Source organism: Rhincodon typus, chromosome 16, assembly GCF_021869965.1.
Source record: "Rhincodon typus isolate 14 chromosome 16, sRhiTyp1.1, whole genome shotgun sequence".
In the NCBI taxonomy this organism is placed as follows: Eukaryota; Metazoa; Chordata; class Chondrichthyes; order Orectolobiformes; family Rhincodontidae; genus Rhincodon; species Rhincodon typus.
Genome location: NC_063347.1, coordinates 22,022,132 through 22,040,433, shown reverse-complemented (window position 1 = coordinate 22,040,433; position 18,302 = coordinate 22,022,132). Strand labels below are relative to the sequence as shown.

The window sequence follows — 18,302 nt, the reverse complement described above, 5'->3', positions numbered from 1 at the left end:
TCAACTATAAACATAAGCAGCGCCCATTCTAACATTACGTAAAAAATTGCTACTTTTCTCATAATACTTTAGCTTATAAATAAAGTCGAGTTTTTTAAAATCTGAAATACACTAGAATGTATAAGAATTGCTTACAATATTTACACAATCAACTTAGTTCCTTGTTTTATATGTTAATCACTCAGTATAACTGTAGCCATACACTTGTGCAAATGTTCACTAGACCATAGCATGGTTGATAGAAAAAAAATCAATAACATACAAATATTATATTCTATAATCAATCATTTATCAGTTTATCTTCTTACCTGTTTCAGACATTTGGAAGATGAAGTTCCTGGACAGCTAAATGTCATAAGTGTAGTAACAGAATCTGATTAACCACACTGAAACCTATGTACCTTTATACCACTGAGAAGAGGTGCCAGTGCGAACCTCATGAATTACTGGAGAATTAAACAGTCACATGATTTAAACTCTTCTGACTTCATATATTTTACACCCACTAACGTTGCTTTGTGACAATCTGCTAGCCTCTTTCTGATATAATTAATTAAAGTGGTGGGATTAATTGATTTAATTTTCTCCAAATCTCTAAAACCTGACATAAATCTGTCTGAAAAATATGCCCTCCAGTTTTCTCTGTATTTATGGAGCACACTTCTATAGAGCCAGGTCAACTTCTCCGACCTCAAAATGATGCTTGTGTCAACTGTGGCAGTGTCACCAAATTATAAAAGAAAGCTATGCATTTATGTAGTGTTTTAATGCCCACAGGATATCCAAAAGTGCCAATAAAGTTTTTTTTGATGTGCAATTCTTGAAATGTACGAAAGGAAACAACTCAATTTGTGTGCAGCAAACACCAACAATCAGCAATATGCTAACGGATGGATCATTTTTGTTTGATTTTGGGTGGGTGATAAATAACAGCCGGGACAACAGGGATACAATTCTGATTCTGAAACGTCTCTCTCAATCTTTTCTAATTAACAAACTACTGGGTAGTGTAAGTAAAGTCTTCTTGCTTTCCCCCCTATCTGCACGACAAGCCAACTCTTTTTCATTTCAGATAATCCAGTAGTGGAACCTGCTCAGACAGCAGACAAAGAGCAGGAAGAGGAAGATGAAAGGACGTGGTTGCTAATTGTTTCACAGTTTCAGACACCAATCAGATGCTGACATTGCAGGCCATTTAGCAGATGGGCTCAATTTTATTTTCCCTAGCTACCATCAGTTCTGAGGAAGGGTCACTGGACCCAAAACATTAACTCTGATTTCTCTCCACAGATGCTGCCAGACCTGTTGAGCTTTTCCAGCAATTTGTTTTTTTTTCCTGATTTATAGCATCCGCAGTTCTTAGTTTTTATTTAGGCTCAAGGCAAGATCTACTCATGATGAAACTACGGGTACAAGTATGCTGGTTAGTATGGGAGTCAGATCCACAGAGTGCAAAGCTGGATACTAGTTCTGCCTCAGGGAATTCAGAAGATGATTTAAGTGTTCCAGTCTTATGTGTGTTCTGGTTTTCTAGTTGTTATATGTTTGAAGTGTGCAAAGATGGTTTGAGGGTGTCACAGTGCTCTTGTAATTTGTTCTCCAACATAGTACGGAGATAGTTCAGGCACCTCCCTGAATAGTGATAGTGGAGGAGAACTTCTTGTCTCAGGAGAACAGAATTCTGCTCCTACCTCTGCCACTCAACTAATACCCTTGTTGTTGTCCATCAGCTAGCCCAGATTTCTGCAGCCCAGGTCAAGATGGTGCAGTTTACAGAGAGTTCCTCTGGGTTGTCCTCCAAGATCAGTTACTGATTGCAGCTACTGCAATGATTCATGAATTGTTTGTTCACACACAGCTTGAATAGAAAGGGCTTGTCTAGGTTTCAGCCCTCCTTCCTCTTCCAGCAGCTTTTCTTGTTTGATGTGACCTCCACTAATTCTCTGAGTCACATCAGGCCGCTTAGAAGCAACTGGTTTGTGCACAACTCCTTAAGTTGTCCTACGTGTGTCCATGTCTTTTGGATTTTTATTCGCAATTTAACAGGCTTCAATGCACCTAAAAATGTCAGTTTAGAATAATTTTGATTTGTAGTTATTACTTTTTGTTGCTCCACATATTGAAGACAATTGACAAGGACAGTATAAAATGAGTAGAAATGGTAAACAAATAAACAGTTTGAAAAGATGATTTTAAAAAATTACGTCTGTTATTCAAAAGCTCATAATACCTAGAATGTGACAACCCAAGAGGCCGTTCTAGATGGTTCAGGCACAGTGGTAATGTAGAAAGAGAGAGCAAAGACGACCATTTGCAGAGATAATGGAAGGACACTGCATAAGTACAAGGAAATTTCGACTTATTGGTGTGGTTCAATGTACACAACATTTGTGAGCCACATAAGGGGACATTAAGGCAGATTGGTCAAAGAAATAGGTTTTAAGGCATATTTTAAAGGAGGCAAGCTAGGCAGATTTTAAGGAGGGAATTTCAGAAATTAGATTCTAAACTAACTTGCCTGTCAAAACCACGGTTTTAGTGAAGTAAAAATTGGGTGCTGGAGAAACACAGCAGGTCTGGCAGAGAGAAAGGCAGAGTTGACATTTCGAGTCATTCTAGCACTTTAATTTTGTTTCTGATTTCCAGTGTTTGCAGTTTACTTTGGGGTTTTAATGACCCTGATTATGCAGCCATGATGGACCTGCAGGGAGCTGACTGACTGGGATTTTTATTGGTAACAAGGACACTCAAAGTCAATGAACTTTTTTAACAGATGCAAAGATTGAAAACTTAGGATTTTTGTATGAGTAATGGTGTAAATAGGAGGGGGTGAGGAATAAGAATGTTAGTAAAGGGTTCTAATTCTTATACTGGAATGTAAGGTTACCTTTCTGAGTTGCTTTGAAACAGAATTCAAATGAGTATATTCAAGTAGGAACAAAAATTACAAATTTTTAGTCTGATTTACAGGCCACAAAACAGTAGAGATAGAAAGGAACCGCAGACAGTTCAGAGATATGTATAACAACTGGTCAATAACACTGGTTAATTTTAATTATTCAAAGATAGGCTAAAACAAAGAGAATTTACTCTTTTAATAACTGTATGTTTCTTTTCTAACAAGGAAAGAAGCTTTACTTGGTTGAATACTGGAAAATAAAGTGAGCAAATGACTAATATGAGAAGGGGCAGCACGGTGGCTCAGTGGTTAGCACTGCTGCCTCACAGCGCCAGGGACCTGGATTCAATCCCAGCCTCGGGCAACTGTCTGTGTGGAGTTTGTATGTTCTCCCTGGGTCTGTGTAGGTTTCCCCTCGGTGCTCCTGCTTCCTCCCACAGCCCAAAGATGTGCAGGTTAGTCGATTAGCCATGATAAATCACCCAATGTGTGTCCAGGTGGATTAGCCATGGGAAATACTGGGATACAGGGGTGGGTCTGGGTGGGATGCTCTTCCGTGTGGACTCGATGGACTGAATGGCCTGCTTCCACACTGTAGGCATTCTATGAAGAACAACTTAGAAATAACAACCATATCATAGCAATGGTCGATCTAAGAATAGAAAAAGATGTTCTGGACTGGGGAAAACGTAAAGACTAATTAAGAAAGAAGGATTTCAGTTCAAAATTCCTTGTGTGGAAAACCAGGTAAACAAGTTAATGGATTAATAATGAGAAATTAATGAAATGAGAAATGAGCAGTGGCCTAATGGTATTATTGCAGCTCTGTTAATCTGGAGACGCAGGTTCAAATGAAAAATCTGGAATTATGAGTCTAAAGAGCCTAATGTCCTTTAGGGAAGGAAACTGCCATCCTTACCTGGTCTGGCCTACATATGGCATCATACCCAATGTGGTTGATTCTTAACTGCTCTCTGGGCAATTAGGGATGGGCAATAAATGCTGCCTAGCCAGCAACACCCTCCTTCTGTGAATGAATTTAAAAAGTAATAAAATTTGAGCTGAACAGAGGTTAATAGGTAAATTCCTGTAAAGTGAAAAGGCAATTCAACAGTATTAAAATTCCATAAATAACAATATTTTATAAATTCAAAAATAATATGTAGTTTGTAGAGCAGATAATACTGTAAGCAGTTTAAAACTGAACTAATAACCTATCATAATTAGTCACTTACTAGTGGTCCTTTCAATTTCCTCACTGATAAGATACTTAATAAAATTGTATTCAGACGTTTCATGTAATTTCTTTTTAATTCTGTCTACATCATATTCGATTTTATGCTGGTTTAACTGATTTCAATAGCAATAAAAAGCCACAGGTACCATATAGACTTAGAAACCACAGACAGGAAACGAGGGGTGAGTAGTTGAACAGACAAGGCTGCGAACTTCTGACCTTGGCTATAAGTGCGCTAAAATTCATGTCTGAAAAGCTAATAAATGTTGCGGTGTGCCAATTTTTTATATATTGCACGCAACGTAGCAAGCACAAAATACTGAACTATTTTCAGAAAGGACCCGACATTAAAATCTTTCATCATAGTTTAGTAAAATACAGTTGAATCCCTAATCATCGAATCAAATCTTGTTCTTGATCTGCATAAGCAATGGAATTATCACAAGTGTTTTAATGTGTAGTCTTTCTAGGTCAACGATAAGCGACAAACTTTCATGTACCCGCTGCACTTGAATTCTAAGTTAGCATCTTGTGGGACATTACATTGCTGATTTTTAGACTGATGTCACTGATCCAGTGTGGTTTTCGCATTCCATGGAGGCTAAACCTATAACTTAACTGCAATTTCACTCCTCTCAGCATGGTTCAATTTAGGTATGAGACAGTCTTGCAGAAGTAGTTTCACTCTTTGTTAACGACATATTTGTAGCAGGCACCAAAGGAACGTTTTCTGACTTAAAAATGAGGCATTTCCTGGAATTTAAATTCTACTTCTGTAAAAGACTGGACTGTCCTATTGGTTTTTTCTAATCTATCCACAGGCATGGTCAACGTGGTCAATTATATACTTTATATTTAAATGGTTGATCTATTCTTCTTTATATAGTAAACCACTTCATATTCTCAAAAGTATTGATCTACCAAACTTAGTACTTTTATTCCTTGTCAACAAGTCACCTCTTGGTGATAATCTTTAGAAGAACAGCTAATATTCTGTATATACTGATGACACCCAGCTCTCCCTCTCCACTGCCATTTGGTGGACTAATGAACACTGGTTTAACGTTGCAAAACAGGGTAATCTGTCTAGGTCTTGGCAATCACAAATCACTCTTAACCCCTTAGCCCTCGCTTCCATATCCTTTCCTACCTACTCGCTCAGGTTGAACTTGGTGCAGAACATTCGGTGTTTGATTTGACACTGAGCTGCAAAGTCTCCATGTTCCATTTCATCTCTGTCCCTACATTACTGTTGTCTCTGGTGAAACTCTCATTTGTGCTATTTAAGCCATTTCACAAATGCTACTGTGTGCCTCTGCCATATGTAGGGTAGGTGATCAGGAAAACCCCTGCAAAAATTCACCCACAATGTACATTATGACAATGTTAAAATTAAGTTCAAAAGTTTTGTTTGCAGAGCTCTGAGGAAGCCACTTTTATGTCGGAACAAGTCATGCTAGTGACACATTTTCTTGCCAGCCTGAGCCCTCATGCAGCTGAGGAAAGTGTATTTCTTTTTTTCCAGAAATCGTACTCGACAGCAGTGAGTAAAGCAAGTTACATCACAGAATCATAAAATCCCCGCAGCACAGATAGAGGACATTCAGCCTATAGAGTTGGCATGCAGGCAAGGGGAAAACATACAAACTCCACACGGACATTCACCTAAGGCTGGAATTGAACCCAGATCCCTGGAGCTCTGAGGCAGTGCTAATTACTGTGTCGCCCTGTGCTATGATTTTCCAAAAGTTATGCACATTTTATAAGCAGATTATTTCTTGCTTTATCTGGCAAGCCGTTCTTAAAAACATTTCATTTTGTTTTATAAGGTGGTTAGCAAAGATTGCTTGAGTCTGAGTTGGCGAGAGTGGAAATACCTGTAAAAGCTATTTGGAATCTTCCAGAATCTATGTGGAGCATGGTCAATGGAAGTGGAGATTTCATCAGAATGAGACAAAGGTTGAGAGAATGAAACTGAGAATTTATTCAAAGTGGAAATGCAACTGCTTTATTTTCCAAATTCAGCTTTCGAGTCATAGTCAGATTCAAACAAGACCTCTTTAGCAAGTTAACAAATTAATTAAAAAGGCAGCTACTCAATAGTGTTAGTTAGCATTCAAGCATCTGAAATTCTGTGTTTAAATGATGAGCTGATAAGGTGGGACTAGTGTAGTTTGGGATTAGGTTTGACATGGACTGGTTGGACCGAAGGGTCTGTTTCTGTCCTGTACGACTCTATGACTCTATAGGAAAGATATCATGCACCACAGTTAGTAAACAGAGTGCTGGATGAGAGTGGAGACGACAGTTAAGTGAGACAAAGGTCAAGTGAGTGAAATTGGGAATTTGGTTCAATTTGGTGCAAACAGAGACAGTGTGGTGTTTTAACTAAAGTTTACAGCAAGTAGTGAACTCTTTGGAGTGAAAGGTGAGCCAGAGAGGAGAAAAAGGCACAGATTGAGAGGCCTGTAGTGGCACCAGCTACAGTGTGACATATACAATAACAATGTGATGCAAAAGCAGAGAAAGAGGTTGATTGGTCAATTGGATTGGTGAATATTTCTAACCTTTAAAGTAATTATAAGATTTTCAGTTTGTGTGAAGTTCCTTTGTGTTTTTCATCTCTCATTTCTCAATAGCTGGTTAAGTATATGGTTATACTTTTAATTATAAATGCTATATTAAAACAGTAAAGTGTAAAGAGCAGAGAATCTAGGGTAATTAATTAGTAAATTAAATCAAATATGATCGTGATGGCAGGCTATGTTAACTTACTAAAAACGTATTGTCCGAATCTGACTTTAACTCAAAAACTGAATTTGGAAAAGATATACCAGTTGAATTTCCACTTTGAATAAATTAGATGATGATGTTACTACTGCTCAGAGCTGCTGGACATCAAGGTGATCCACAGCAAACAGATCTGAAGTAAGAGTTTGTAGCTGGAAGATTTGAGATGAGGAGCTGGTGTTACAAATGTTGCACTACATCAGGGAAGGTGAAAGTGACCTGGATCTGTTGATCTATGAGGTGGTCACACTCCTCAGTTTAGATAATACAAATTTGATCTGTGATCAGGCTTAGGTGGGTATGAATGCAGGTGAATGCAAGTACGGGGACCCAGGAGGTTGCTTTTGAGGAGCCTTAGCCCCTGCAATTGTCATAAGATTCTTACAAGCTGTGCAGACGACAGGTAGTCACCAGCTCCGACGAAGGGTCACCTAGACTTGAAACGTTAGCTTGCTCCCTCTCTATGGATGCTGCCTGACCCGCTGTGATTTCCGGCATTTTTGATTTCAGTACAAATTCCAGCATCTGTAGTAATTTTCTCCGGGGATAGTCACTAGTTTCCTTTTTAGGAAAATCAGTCTCACTGATTGTCTGTAAAGTCATAGATCACATTTTTAAATATCCTTGCCAGAATCTAATTTTCACAGAAAAGATAAAGCACTGAATATTTCTGCTCTTATTTTGTTGCACTTTACTACAGATTTAACTATGTTTCTATTATTAGGCTTGAAGAACAAGAATCAATGATTGTCCAGAGATAGGCAACAGTAGCTCTGCTAACCTATGATAATTAGAAGAGATCAAAAGCTCCAGTCCAATGTCTTTCTGGACTTGTATTTTAATGCAATTACAAGGAGTTCAAGCAACATGAAACTGAAAGCTGCAGCCCATTCATGTGTCAGACATGCTGCATACTTCAATAGGACTGACGTTGCCGACATGCATGCTATATTTTGAACTTCAATCCAATTGTACGCTTTAAGGACTGGACAAAAAAAAAATTGGAAAATATGGTCACCCAAAGTCAACTGATCTATTTTGCAGATTAAAACCATTCCCTTATCCTAAGAGGGAAGAAATGAGTGATAGGAGTCAATGCCCTGCCCTAAACCATTGAAATGGGTACTTTTCAATTTGAATGAATCAGAAATCTAGGCTGAATCTTGTGCTGTTCCTGGCATGGGAAGCAAGGTGGGCTGTGGGAACTTAATTGCTGAGAGGTCAAAAATTAGAGTCCTAATGGCAGCATGAAAGTTTGCAATAACATTGCTGAGTTTCCAAACATATTGAGCTTCCGATAGGCAAGCATGTATTTGCATGCTCATGCATACTCATTAAAATAGGCAATGCGCCAGAATTAAAATTCCTCTTCTGAATTAAGTTCTCCACAAGAGAGCAATGTGCAATTTCAGATTTATAATTGTATGTAAAAGACGACCTGCAGGGTGAGGATCTGTGTTTTGGGGTACTCACTTTGGAGTGAGTAGCTGGTGACTTGTCCTCTTTGGTGACTGTTTATCTGTACCATGACTAAGATTGGGCAATGGTAGTTTAAGCTGCACAGGACACGGAAGCTGACTAAGGGAGGGAAGCTGGGAGTGTTACAGACAGAGGTCAAGGAGGCTGGCCAATGGTACAAGTCTAAAAGGGACAAAGGTTGACTGGGGAACAGCCACAATGTTGAGCTGTAGGTGGCCAGTCCAAGAGCCCAAGCGATAGTCTTGGTTTGCAGAAATGACTGCCTGTTTGGGGGCCCTTTGAGAACAGAGCCAGGACCTTTGATCCTTTAAAGTAATGGTAGCAGTGTAACTTCCTGGTTGCAACCACCACAAGATTTGCCATTCCCCTTGAGTAAGTAGATATCACATGCTGAGAATCAGGTAATTGTGCAAAAATGGTCACCCACCCCAAATGGATCTGCCGCTCACTTCCATGCACGTCATTGATCTTAGAATCATAGAAATCCAAAAGTGCAGACTGAGGCCATTCGAGTCTGCACCAACCCTCTGAACAGCATCTCATGCAGATCCACTCACCACCCCATCCCCGTAATCCTGCATTAACCACGGCCCATCCACCTAGTCAATGCATGCCTGGACACTACGGGGAAATTGAGCACGGCCAATCCACCTAACCTGCACAACTTTTGACTGCAGGAAAAAACTGGAACACCCGGCGGAAACCCACACAGACACGGACACATTTAAACTCCACACACAGTCATCCAAGGCTGGAATCGAACCCAGGTCCCTGGTGCGGTGAGGCAGGAGTGCTAACCACTGACCCACTGTGCTGCCAAAATTCATGCTTTTGGGCAATATATTCCATCATGCATTCCATCTTAAACTTGGTGAGATGTGAAACCACAACAGAGGATGCAGAATCAAGATGAACACTGCACCTTATTTGGAATCAACTTTAAAACGTGAAAAGTCGCATGGTGAGACAGCCATGTTTTTACAGTCTATTTAGAAGTTATTCTAACAGCAGTTTGCTGATGACATCCACCAAAGCCATCAGAACCATCAGTTTAGTAACTGTGTAAATTAGCCGTGGAAATTAGCTGCAAGATATCAAGCAACCGAACTACTCAACTTGTTCCAGTCCTGCCATAAGAAGAATATTATTAAACTGGAAAGGACGCATAAAAGATTTACAAGGATGCTACTGAGAATAGAGGGTTTTGAGTTATAAGGAGAGGCTGGATAGGCTGGGACTTTTTTCAGTAGAGCGTCGAAGGCCGAAGGGCAACTTTACAGAGGTTTATAAAATCATGAGGGGCATGGATACAGTGAATAGCCAAGGGTAGGGGAGTCCAAAACTAGAGGGCATGGGTTTAAGATAACAGGAATAAGATATAAAAAGGGACCTAAGGGGCAACTTTTTTCACACAGAGGCTGGTGTGTGTTTGGAGTAAGCTGCCAGAGGAAGTGGTGGAGGCTGGTACAATTGCAATATTTAAAAGGCATCTGGATGGGTACATGAATAGGAAGGGAATAGAGGGATATGGGCAAATGGGACTAGATTAATTTAGGATAGCTGTTCGGCATGGATGAGTTGGACCAAAGGGTCTGTTTCCGTGATGTATGACTCTATGACTATGTGCTTCCCAACATCTCTTCTGAAAGACCATAATTTTTAGATTATACCCCGTAGTACTAGAAACTCCAACAAGAGAATCAGAGCACCTAATCCTGTATGTAAAAGTGTGTTTGTGAGAATGAATGTGCAAGATGTTGTAGCAATTTGGGGCAAGTGAGAGAATAAACAACTTTTAAACTAATGCTGCTATAATCCAAGGGTATGAAATGGCACACCTTTTTCCAAACAAAAAATGTTGATCATGGGCAGTAAGAGAGCATGTACATTCTGCCTATGTCAAAGGCAGAGTGTGTAGCCTACACAATCTGAATAAAACTTAAAAGCAGCAGCATAAACGTGAGTAAAAATGTCCCATATACATCATTACGGACTGGGACAGGCAAGTTGACTATCCTTTTTCCAAACCATGGCCATTTTATTACCATAAACTTAGTTAGGGGTAAAGTCATTTAGTCACTTTTGCTCATGGCCAAAATGATGGTATAAATTCAGTCTATCTCCGAATACATATCCACTGAGAAACCACCTTACATCAATTATGCTTGAAGCCATGGAGCATATAATTTGCAAAACACCAGGACTCCTCTGGACCTCCTGGCAAATCTAAATATTGAAGCAGAAATTAAAAAGAAATCTTACAAAACTTTGGATGTTTCTATCCATACTCTCTTAAAAGATACAAAAGCTTAGGAAACTATATTAACAATAAAGGAGAGGATGAAAACGAGACAGCAGTGAGGTTATGAATGTGGTTACAAAGATAACTGAGGCAGCAAACATGAAATGAAAATATCAAAAATAAAATTAAGGTATAGTTGAATGTTCATCAGGCATTTAAGCAGCAAAAGGAAAATCCAGACAGGGTCACGTCAATTAACGAATGAGGAAAATAAAATCACTCCAGGTAGGCACTGAAATGTCTGGTCACCCAAATAGAATTCTTGCCTCAGCTTTCACTGAACAGGAATTGAAATAGTCAAGAGAATATAATAACAGTGAAAATAGATAGAAAAAGGAAACACTGGATAAACTTACAAGGTCAAGAATTCAGGTTCAGGTGGATTGCACCTGTAGATATTTAAAATAGGATAGAAGAGGCATTGGTATTCTCATATAAAAATGCAATAGAGAAAGAAATAGTGATAAAAGATTGGTAGACAGCAAGTAAATCATACCACTCCATGGAATTTAACTTAATGACAGAAACAGGAACACAATAGATTCTTTGTTTAAAGGATCAGTCAGAAGTCACATGACACCAAGTTATAGTCCACTTTACCTGACGAAGGAGCTGCATTCCAAAAGCTTTTGATTTCAGATAAACCTGTTGGACTATAACCTGGTGCCATGTGACTTATGACTTCGTCCACCCCAGTCCAACATCAGCACCTCCACCTGAAGGATCAGGTAACAATATAGCCAGAGGAGAAAAATATAATAAAGGTCAGCAGGGATTTCTTAGAAGACAGTAACGTTTAACCATCCTTGTCGAATTCTTTGATGAAATATTTGAAAGAGTTGCCAGGAGAAGTGACGTGGAAATGGCATACATGATGAGGAGGCTTTCTTTAACAAGGCGTCATATAATAAAGACTTGACAAAACATCAACGTGCAAGGAATTACATGCTAGGAAACTGAATGGACTGCATGTTGATTATAAAACCGGAATTAGAATCAGGAGGTGCTTCTCAGGCCAGCAGATGGTGTGCTCCACAGGGATCTGTGTTGGGGCTACTAATGTTCACAATACACATAAAGTGGTTTTGACACAGTAACTGGAGGCATGATGTTGCAGATGATACCAACTTGGTAGTATTGTAATAATGTGAAGGCTTACACCAAATACTGGAAGACATGAACATCTTTGTAGACTGAGTAGATAAATGGTAAATAAAATCCAATGTGGCAAAGTATGAAATCAATCATTGGTAGAAGGAATAAGGCCACTTATTTCTTGGTTGTAAAACAAAACTAAATGGGAAAGAGGAGCAAAGACATCTTTAAATACAGAAATATAAATTACCACACGAAATAATGCAACTTGGTAAGGACACAAGAGTTGTGATCAAAGTACTGTAGATCAATTTTAGAGAAATCAGAAGCCAAGATACAATGTTATGTTCATATTAAACCTTGGTCAGACAATACCTGGAATGTGCATGTGTTTGGTCTCCAAATTATAAAAAGGACGTCGAAGCACAGTCACAAGTGCACAAAACATTTGCAAGGATGCTACCAGAATTGAGAGGATGCAATTATTAGTGAAGAATGAATGTGTGCTTCTGAAAAAGAACAGATCAAGGTGCTTGGATATGGACTGCAGAGACAAGGAAAGCCCTGATCGCACAAATCCAACTCAAGAACAAGTGTTTCAGAGATAGTAGGAACTGCAGATGTTGGAGAATCTGAGATATCAAGGTGTAGAGCTGGATGAACACAGCAGGCCAAGCAGCATCAGAGCAGCAGGAAAGCTGATGTTTTGGGCCTAGACCCTTCTTCAGAAAATTTTCTGAAATAGGCCCGAAACGTCAGCTTTCCTGCTCCTCTGCTGCTGCTTGGCCTGCTGTGTTCATCCAGCTCTACACCTTGTTATCTCAAGAACAATTGTCCCGGGTGGTAAGATTTCTGTACTAGTCACTTTGAAGATGGGGGTGGGGTCTTCACACTTTTAGAAAAAAAGTCATTGATAAAAATCCATTCAGCCAATTTAAATTTCTTCAACTACTTAAACTCTTATAAAAGCAAACAGCGCATTCAAGTTCTCCATTCCTTATTAAAACAAACATTTGTATTTGTAACCCTACATCAAAGCCTTAAAACCACTTGGAGCTGCTTATCAAACTGTGAACTGACATGGTAATGTAAATTGTAAAATCAGTCACACAGCACAAATCCTTTCATAATAATCCTCAAGTTTATGCCCACAACAATAAACCAGCACACATCTTGAAAACTCCAGTGGGATTTCAACACCTTAACAGTGTGATAGTTTAAATGATTTTAAACACTTCTGACATACATTCATGTTTACTTTTAACAAACCTACAGACTACTTGACTCCTTCTATCCAAAAAGATATCTTATCTCTCCAAAAGGCTCATGTCATGTATCAGAAAGCTGTGTGTTGAAAATCACATTATTATTACACGTGTAGATGCATCCGTCAGCCACAGAATCTGGGGGGTGGGGATGGGGCTGTTAGATGTTATGTCAGAGAGGTGGGTTTCAGCAAGTTCCACCTTGCTCACGCCAGATCCATGGACTGAGCACAGAATTTGTAAATAAGGAACTCAGGGGATCGCAGGTGACTCTTTAACAAAAGCAATTGACAATGCCCAACACGATGTTACTTCCATGTTGGGTATTTCTTCCCCCAGAACATGGAACAGTTTTCCCTTTCGAGTTTCCCTTCCCCTCCACTCCCAGCATCGTGACCACTCCATAATTGTGTGCTTTTTTCATGCACACACTTCCACATTCTCATTGCCAGTAATGCTAATAATAAAGGAGGAAATTAGTGTATTTAAAATTTTGCCCCCTTAAATTTATGCTTAGTTACTATGTCTGGGGGGAACTCTTGTCGCATAGAGGGTAGCCTCCAAGCTAGAAACTGTGCGTTCAAATCCCACTCTACGACTTGACGGCCATGGAAGATGTGTTTGTCATGTGGTTAACACTGGTTATGAACCTCTATACCAACTACGATTGATACAGCTGATGACAGGATGTAAGAGCAGTAGAGACGTCTGGTCAGCCATATTGCAGAAAGCAACAGGAAACCAATGCACCTTGATAAGCATAACCGTGGACCAGCATGGTTGCATATGCCTTCTAAGGGAATGGTACCAGAGGTATGAGAGGGAGGGAGAGGTGTGTGTTGGAGAGAATGGTATCAGAGAAACAGTGAGAGTATGCTGTGAGAGAGACAGCGGGAGTGTGATGTGTAAGTGAGATAGAGTGACAGAGAGAGTGGTGTGAAAGAGAGTGGTGCATGTGAGAGAGAGACAGTACAAGACATCGTTTGTGAAAGACAGTGTGAGAACGAGAGCGAGCGAGTGAGAGATGTATGTGAGAGTGGTGTGAAAGATAGCGCTAGAGAGTGCCATGAGAGATAGCAAGAGAGTGGTATATGTGAGCGAGACAGTGGTGTAAGATGGACAGAGACTGCGAGAGCAAGCCAGCGACAGTGTGCCAAAGAGTGAACAAGAAAGTGAGAGGTGTGAGTGTGAACGAGAGAGTGGATGCGGGAGTGAGCAAGCAATATCTCCTGTTCCCTGCTTCGTTTTGCAGGTAGGTGGGGAAGTTAATGCTAGCAACAGATTGTTCTGCAGCCACCAACAATATGATTGTGGTCAGTTGACTAGGGCTACATTTCTCCAGGATAGCTTTCTTCTGCGAGATCCTAAGTTTCCCACTCTCCCTTAAAATGACTTTCCCTCGTCAATGCCTTCCAACTAATGGCCTAACTTAGCAACTGATAGCAGGTGAGGGTGTATGCGAGTCAAGGTCAGAATTTGGCATTGCAAAGATTTGTCTTTGAGGGTTTAATAATTTTCCACCAGAGCTACAAGGTCAAAGGAAGTGGAGTGGAATCTTACTTTTGATTTAGTGTCCATGAAACCTTAGTGTGCTTAAAATAAAGTTGTTGGCATGCTGTAGAATTGACTAATTCTATTTTTCTTTCTATTTCAGATCACCATGAGAATTCAGGATTTGGACATGTTTACATTCAAACTTTCCTTTTTAAAAACACATTCGATCTTTCCCCCAGATTCTTTTGGCATTCTCAGAGAATTGAATACTCCAATGGGAACTGCTGTATTTCCTACAGATAAGGAAAATTTTCACTGACATATACAGACATTCATGCATCAAATTTGGAACTGTAATATAGATAATAGAGTATAATATTCAAGCAATTATATTTTCAATCAAAGATATGTTAAAGTTTTGTAACAAGTCTAGTATACGTTGTAAAATGTTTTATCATCTATCTTTTTGGTGGTATACATTTAGATTTATCACTACTAACATTAAACATCAATGTGATAAATATCAAAAATCTAGTTAAACAAGTACAATAGGTTTGCAGTAGAACAGATGGGTTGATAATATATTTTGTTTAAACATTGAAGGTTTTGATAGTCTAGAATTCACTTGAATATTTCTGAAAGAAGTTCCAAAAGTAATGTTGAAAAAGGAATTTGATACATACTTGAAAAAGCAAGAGTGGGATTAATTGTGCAGCTCTTCCATTGAACCAGTGTAATCATGATGGACTGAATGACCTTCTCCTGTGGTATCAGGTCTATAATTTTAATATTTATTCTATCTAGCACTAAGAGAAGTACTACAAAATTTGGTGCCTATAGTTTGGTTTAAAAATGTGAATATTGAAAATAACAGTGATATCTAAAAATGTGATTTCACAATATTGTATACCACAGAGAAGTATTTTCATTAGGACCACAATTAAAGTATGATAAAAAGAAATCTAGACCTGGGAACATAGGAATTAGGAACAGAAGTAGGGCCATTAACCCTCCAAATTTGCTCCGCCATTCAATTACGTAACGGTGAATCTGTTTGTATTCCAAATTCCACATTTCCATCTACCAAGAATTTACTTCCACCTGAAAAACATTCGATGACTCCACATTCATCGCCTTCTGAGGTAGAGGAATCCAGACTTGCACAACCCTTGGAGAAAAAAAAATCCCTTCATTTCTGTCCCAAGAGCGCAAACCCTAATTTTAAAAACATCCCTAGTTATGGACTGATCCACAAATGGAAACATTCTCTCCACATCCATCTTTTCAAGACCATTCAGAATCTTTACTTCAATCAAATGATCTTTACACTTTTGAACTCCAATGAAAATAAATCCAGATTGTTGAATCTTTCCTCATAAGGCAAACTCTTCATTCCAGGTTTTCAAGCTAGTAAACCTCCTCGAATGAGTTTGTTGTCTCACTAATGCCCACATTGAAATCTGAATTTATAACGACTAAATAGTATCATGATAATTAAAAAAAATATACTTCTACCCAGTAAGAACAAAATACATCCTGCCCTGTCAAGCAGAAGTAGCAGTCAATACAGTTATCAATAAACAGCAGCTGACGTTCTATTTGAATTCCACCTGAATTACTCATTTTTACATCATTACCACATTTATCCAGCACCCATGTAAAAACTGAATGACAAAGGAAAGTCAAGAATAACTTACCTGAAAATCAAACAGTTCTGGTAAATGTGGTAATCAGAATTGGAGGTGGTTAGAGTTGGATTAAGATCCTGCAAACAAAAAGTAATTCTTACTACACAAAGAATGTCCTGTTGTTGAAATCAACATTGTCTGAATTGGTGTTAGATTGTAAAATTTCAATAGCAAGAACAGTCACTGAATAATGATCTGTAACAGGAATTACAATTTTTTAGCACCTTAGTTATCAGAAATGGAAAGAACAGTTGACTTTTCTCTTTATTGTAGTTAAGTAACAGTGAAAGTAACTGCAATAATGAAATTTCTTTACATGAGGGAGCAGAAGTTGCCCAAGAATTTATAGACCAATCAGCTTAACATTGGTGGTTGGAAAAATAATAGAATCCTGACTAAAGCAAATAATAGAACACCTGGAAAAGAAAAATATAGTAATGAGTATTCAGCATGGATTTCAAAATATTGCTTATTCAACCCTATTCCATTGTTTGAGGAAGTAACAAAAAGAGTACGAATGATATTGCAGAAGATCTCATTTATATGGATTTTCAAATAGCCGAAATAAAGTGCCCTATAATAAGCTAATGAATAAGGTCAGAAAGTGCAGTCAGAGGACATGTGGTCTGATCAAGACAGATGCACTGCAGTAACTCACCAAAAACCTTTTGCCAGCACCTTCTAAACTCGCAACCTCCATCACCAAGAAGGATGATGAGAACTTGTCACTTTGACAAGAACAGACAGAAGAACTTTCAGAAGCTGCAAGATCCCCTCCAAACATACACCATCCTAAATTGGAACTGTATCACTGGTCCTCCACTGTCACTGGGTCAAAATCTTGAAACTCCCTTCCTAACTGCACTGTGGGTGTTCCTACGCACCAAGGACTGCTGTGGTTTAAGAAGGCAGCTCAGCATCACCTTCTCCTGGGTTATTAGAAATGGGCAATAAATCCTGGCTTAGCCAATGATGCCATGTTGTATGAACAAATAATACAAAACATACAAAAGCATAGAATAGAATCCCTACTGTGTGGAAACAGGCCATTCCACCCATTAAGTCCACATCGAGCCACCAAAGAACATCCCACCCAGGCAACCCTGCATGATCCCTGTAACCCTGCATTTTCCATGGCTAATCCAACTAGCCTGCACACCCCTGGATACTATGGGCAATTTAGCATGGCCAATCCACCTAGCCTGCACATCTTTGGACTGTGGGAGGAAACCAGAGCACCTGGAGGAGACCCACACAGACACAGAGAGAACATACAAACTCCACTGACAATTGCCCAAGGGTAGAATCGAAGCCAGGTCCCTGGTGCTGTGACGCAAAAGTGCTAACCACTGAGCCACTGTGCCACCTAACGAGTGGGAGCAAAGGAATACTTGTTGATGATAGTAGGGTGAGAAATGATGCCTCACAGGATCAGTTCCTGATCTATTGTTTTCACAATTTATGTTAATGTTTTGAACTTGTGAATCAAAGGCAAAATCTCAAAATTTGTAGATGACATGAAATTGGGGAGATAGTCAACATACCCCCCGCAAAATTTCAGGAGGATATTAATAAACTTGTAGAATGTAGAACAAGTTAGCAAATGAAGTTCAACACAGCTAAACCTGAGGTAGAGAGACAACAAGGTGCAGGGCTGGATGAACACAGCAGGCCAAGCAGCATCATAGGAGCAGAGAGGCTGACGTTTCAGGCTGAGACCCTTCATCAGAAAAGGGGGAGGGGAATGGGGTTCTGAAATAAATAGGGAGAGAGTGGGAGGCGGATAGAAGATGGATAGAGGAGAGGATAGGTGGAGAGGAAACAAACAGGTTGAAGAGGCGGGGATGGGGCCAGTAAAGGTGAGTGTAGGTGGGGAGTTAGGAAGGGGATAGGTCAGTCCAGGGAGGACGGACAGGTCAAGGGGGCGGGATGAGGTTGGTCGGTAGGAGATGGAGGTGCGGCTTGAGGTGGGAGGAGGGGATAGGTGGGAGGAAGAACAGGTTAGGGAGGCAGGGACGAGCTGGACTGGTTTTGGGATGTGGTAGGGGGAGGG

At 39.6% G+C, this 18,302-nt stretch overlaps 1 protein-coding gene across 2 annotated transcripts in view; it reads right to left on the bottom strand.

The window, feature by feature from the left end:
- pparg (peroxisome proliferator-activated receptor gamma) overlaps positions 1–18,302 on the bottom strand; it is a 103,196-nt gene that overhangs the window by 38,284 nt on the left and 46,610 nt on the right. Inside the window, exon 2 of one of the 2 annotated variants that reach the window (XM_020510910.2) lies at positions 16,259–16,326. The exons of the other annotated variant lie outside the window; for it this stretch is intronic. The gene's annotated coding sequence lies outside the window, so the exon portion shown is untranslated. The remainder of the gene's footprint in view (positions 1–16,258; positions 16,327–18,302) is intronic. 2 annotated transcript variants of the gene reach the window in all.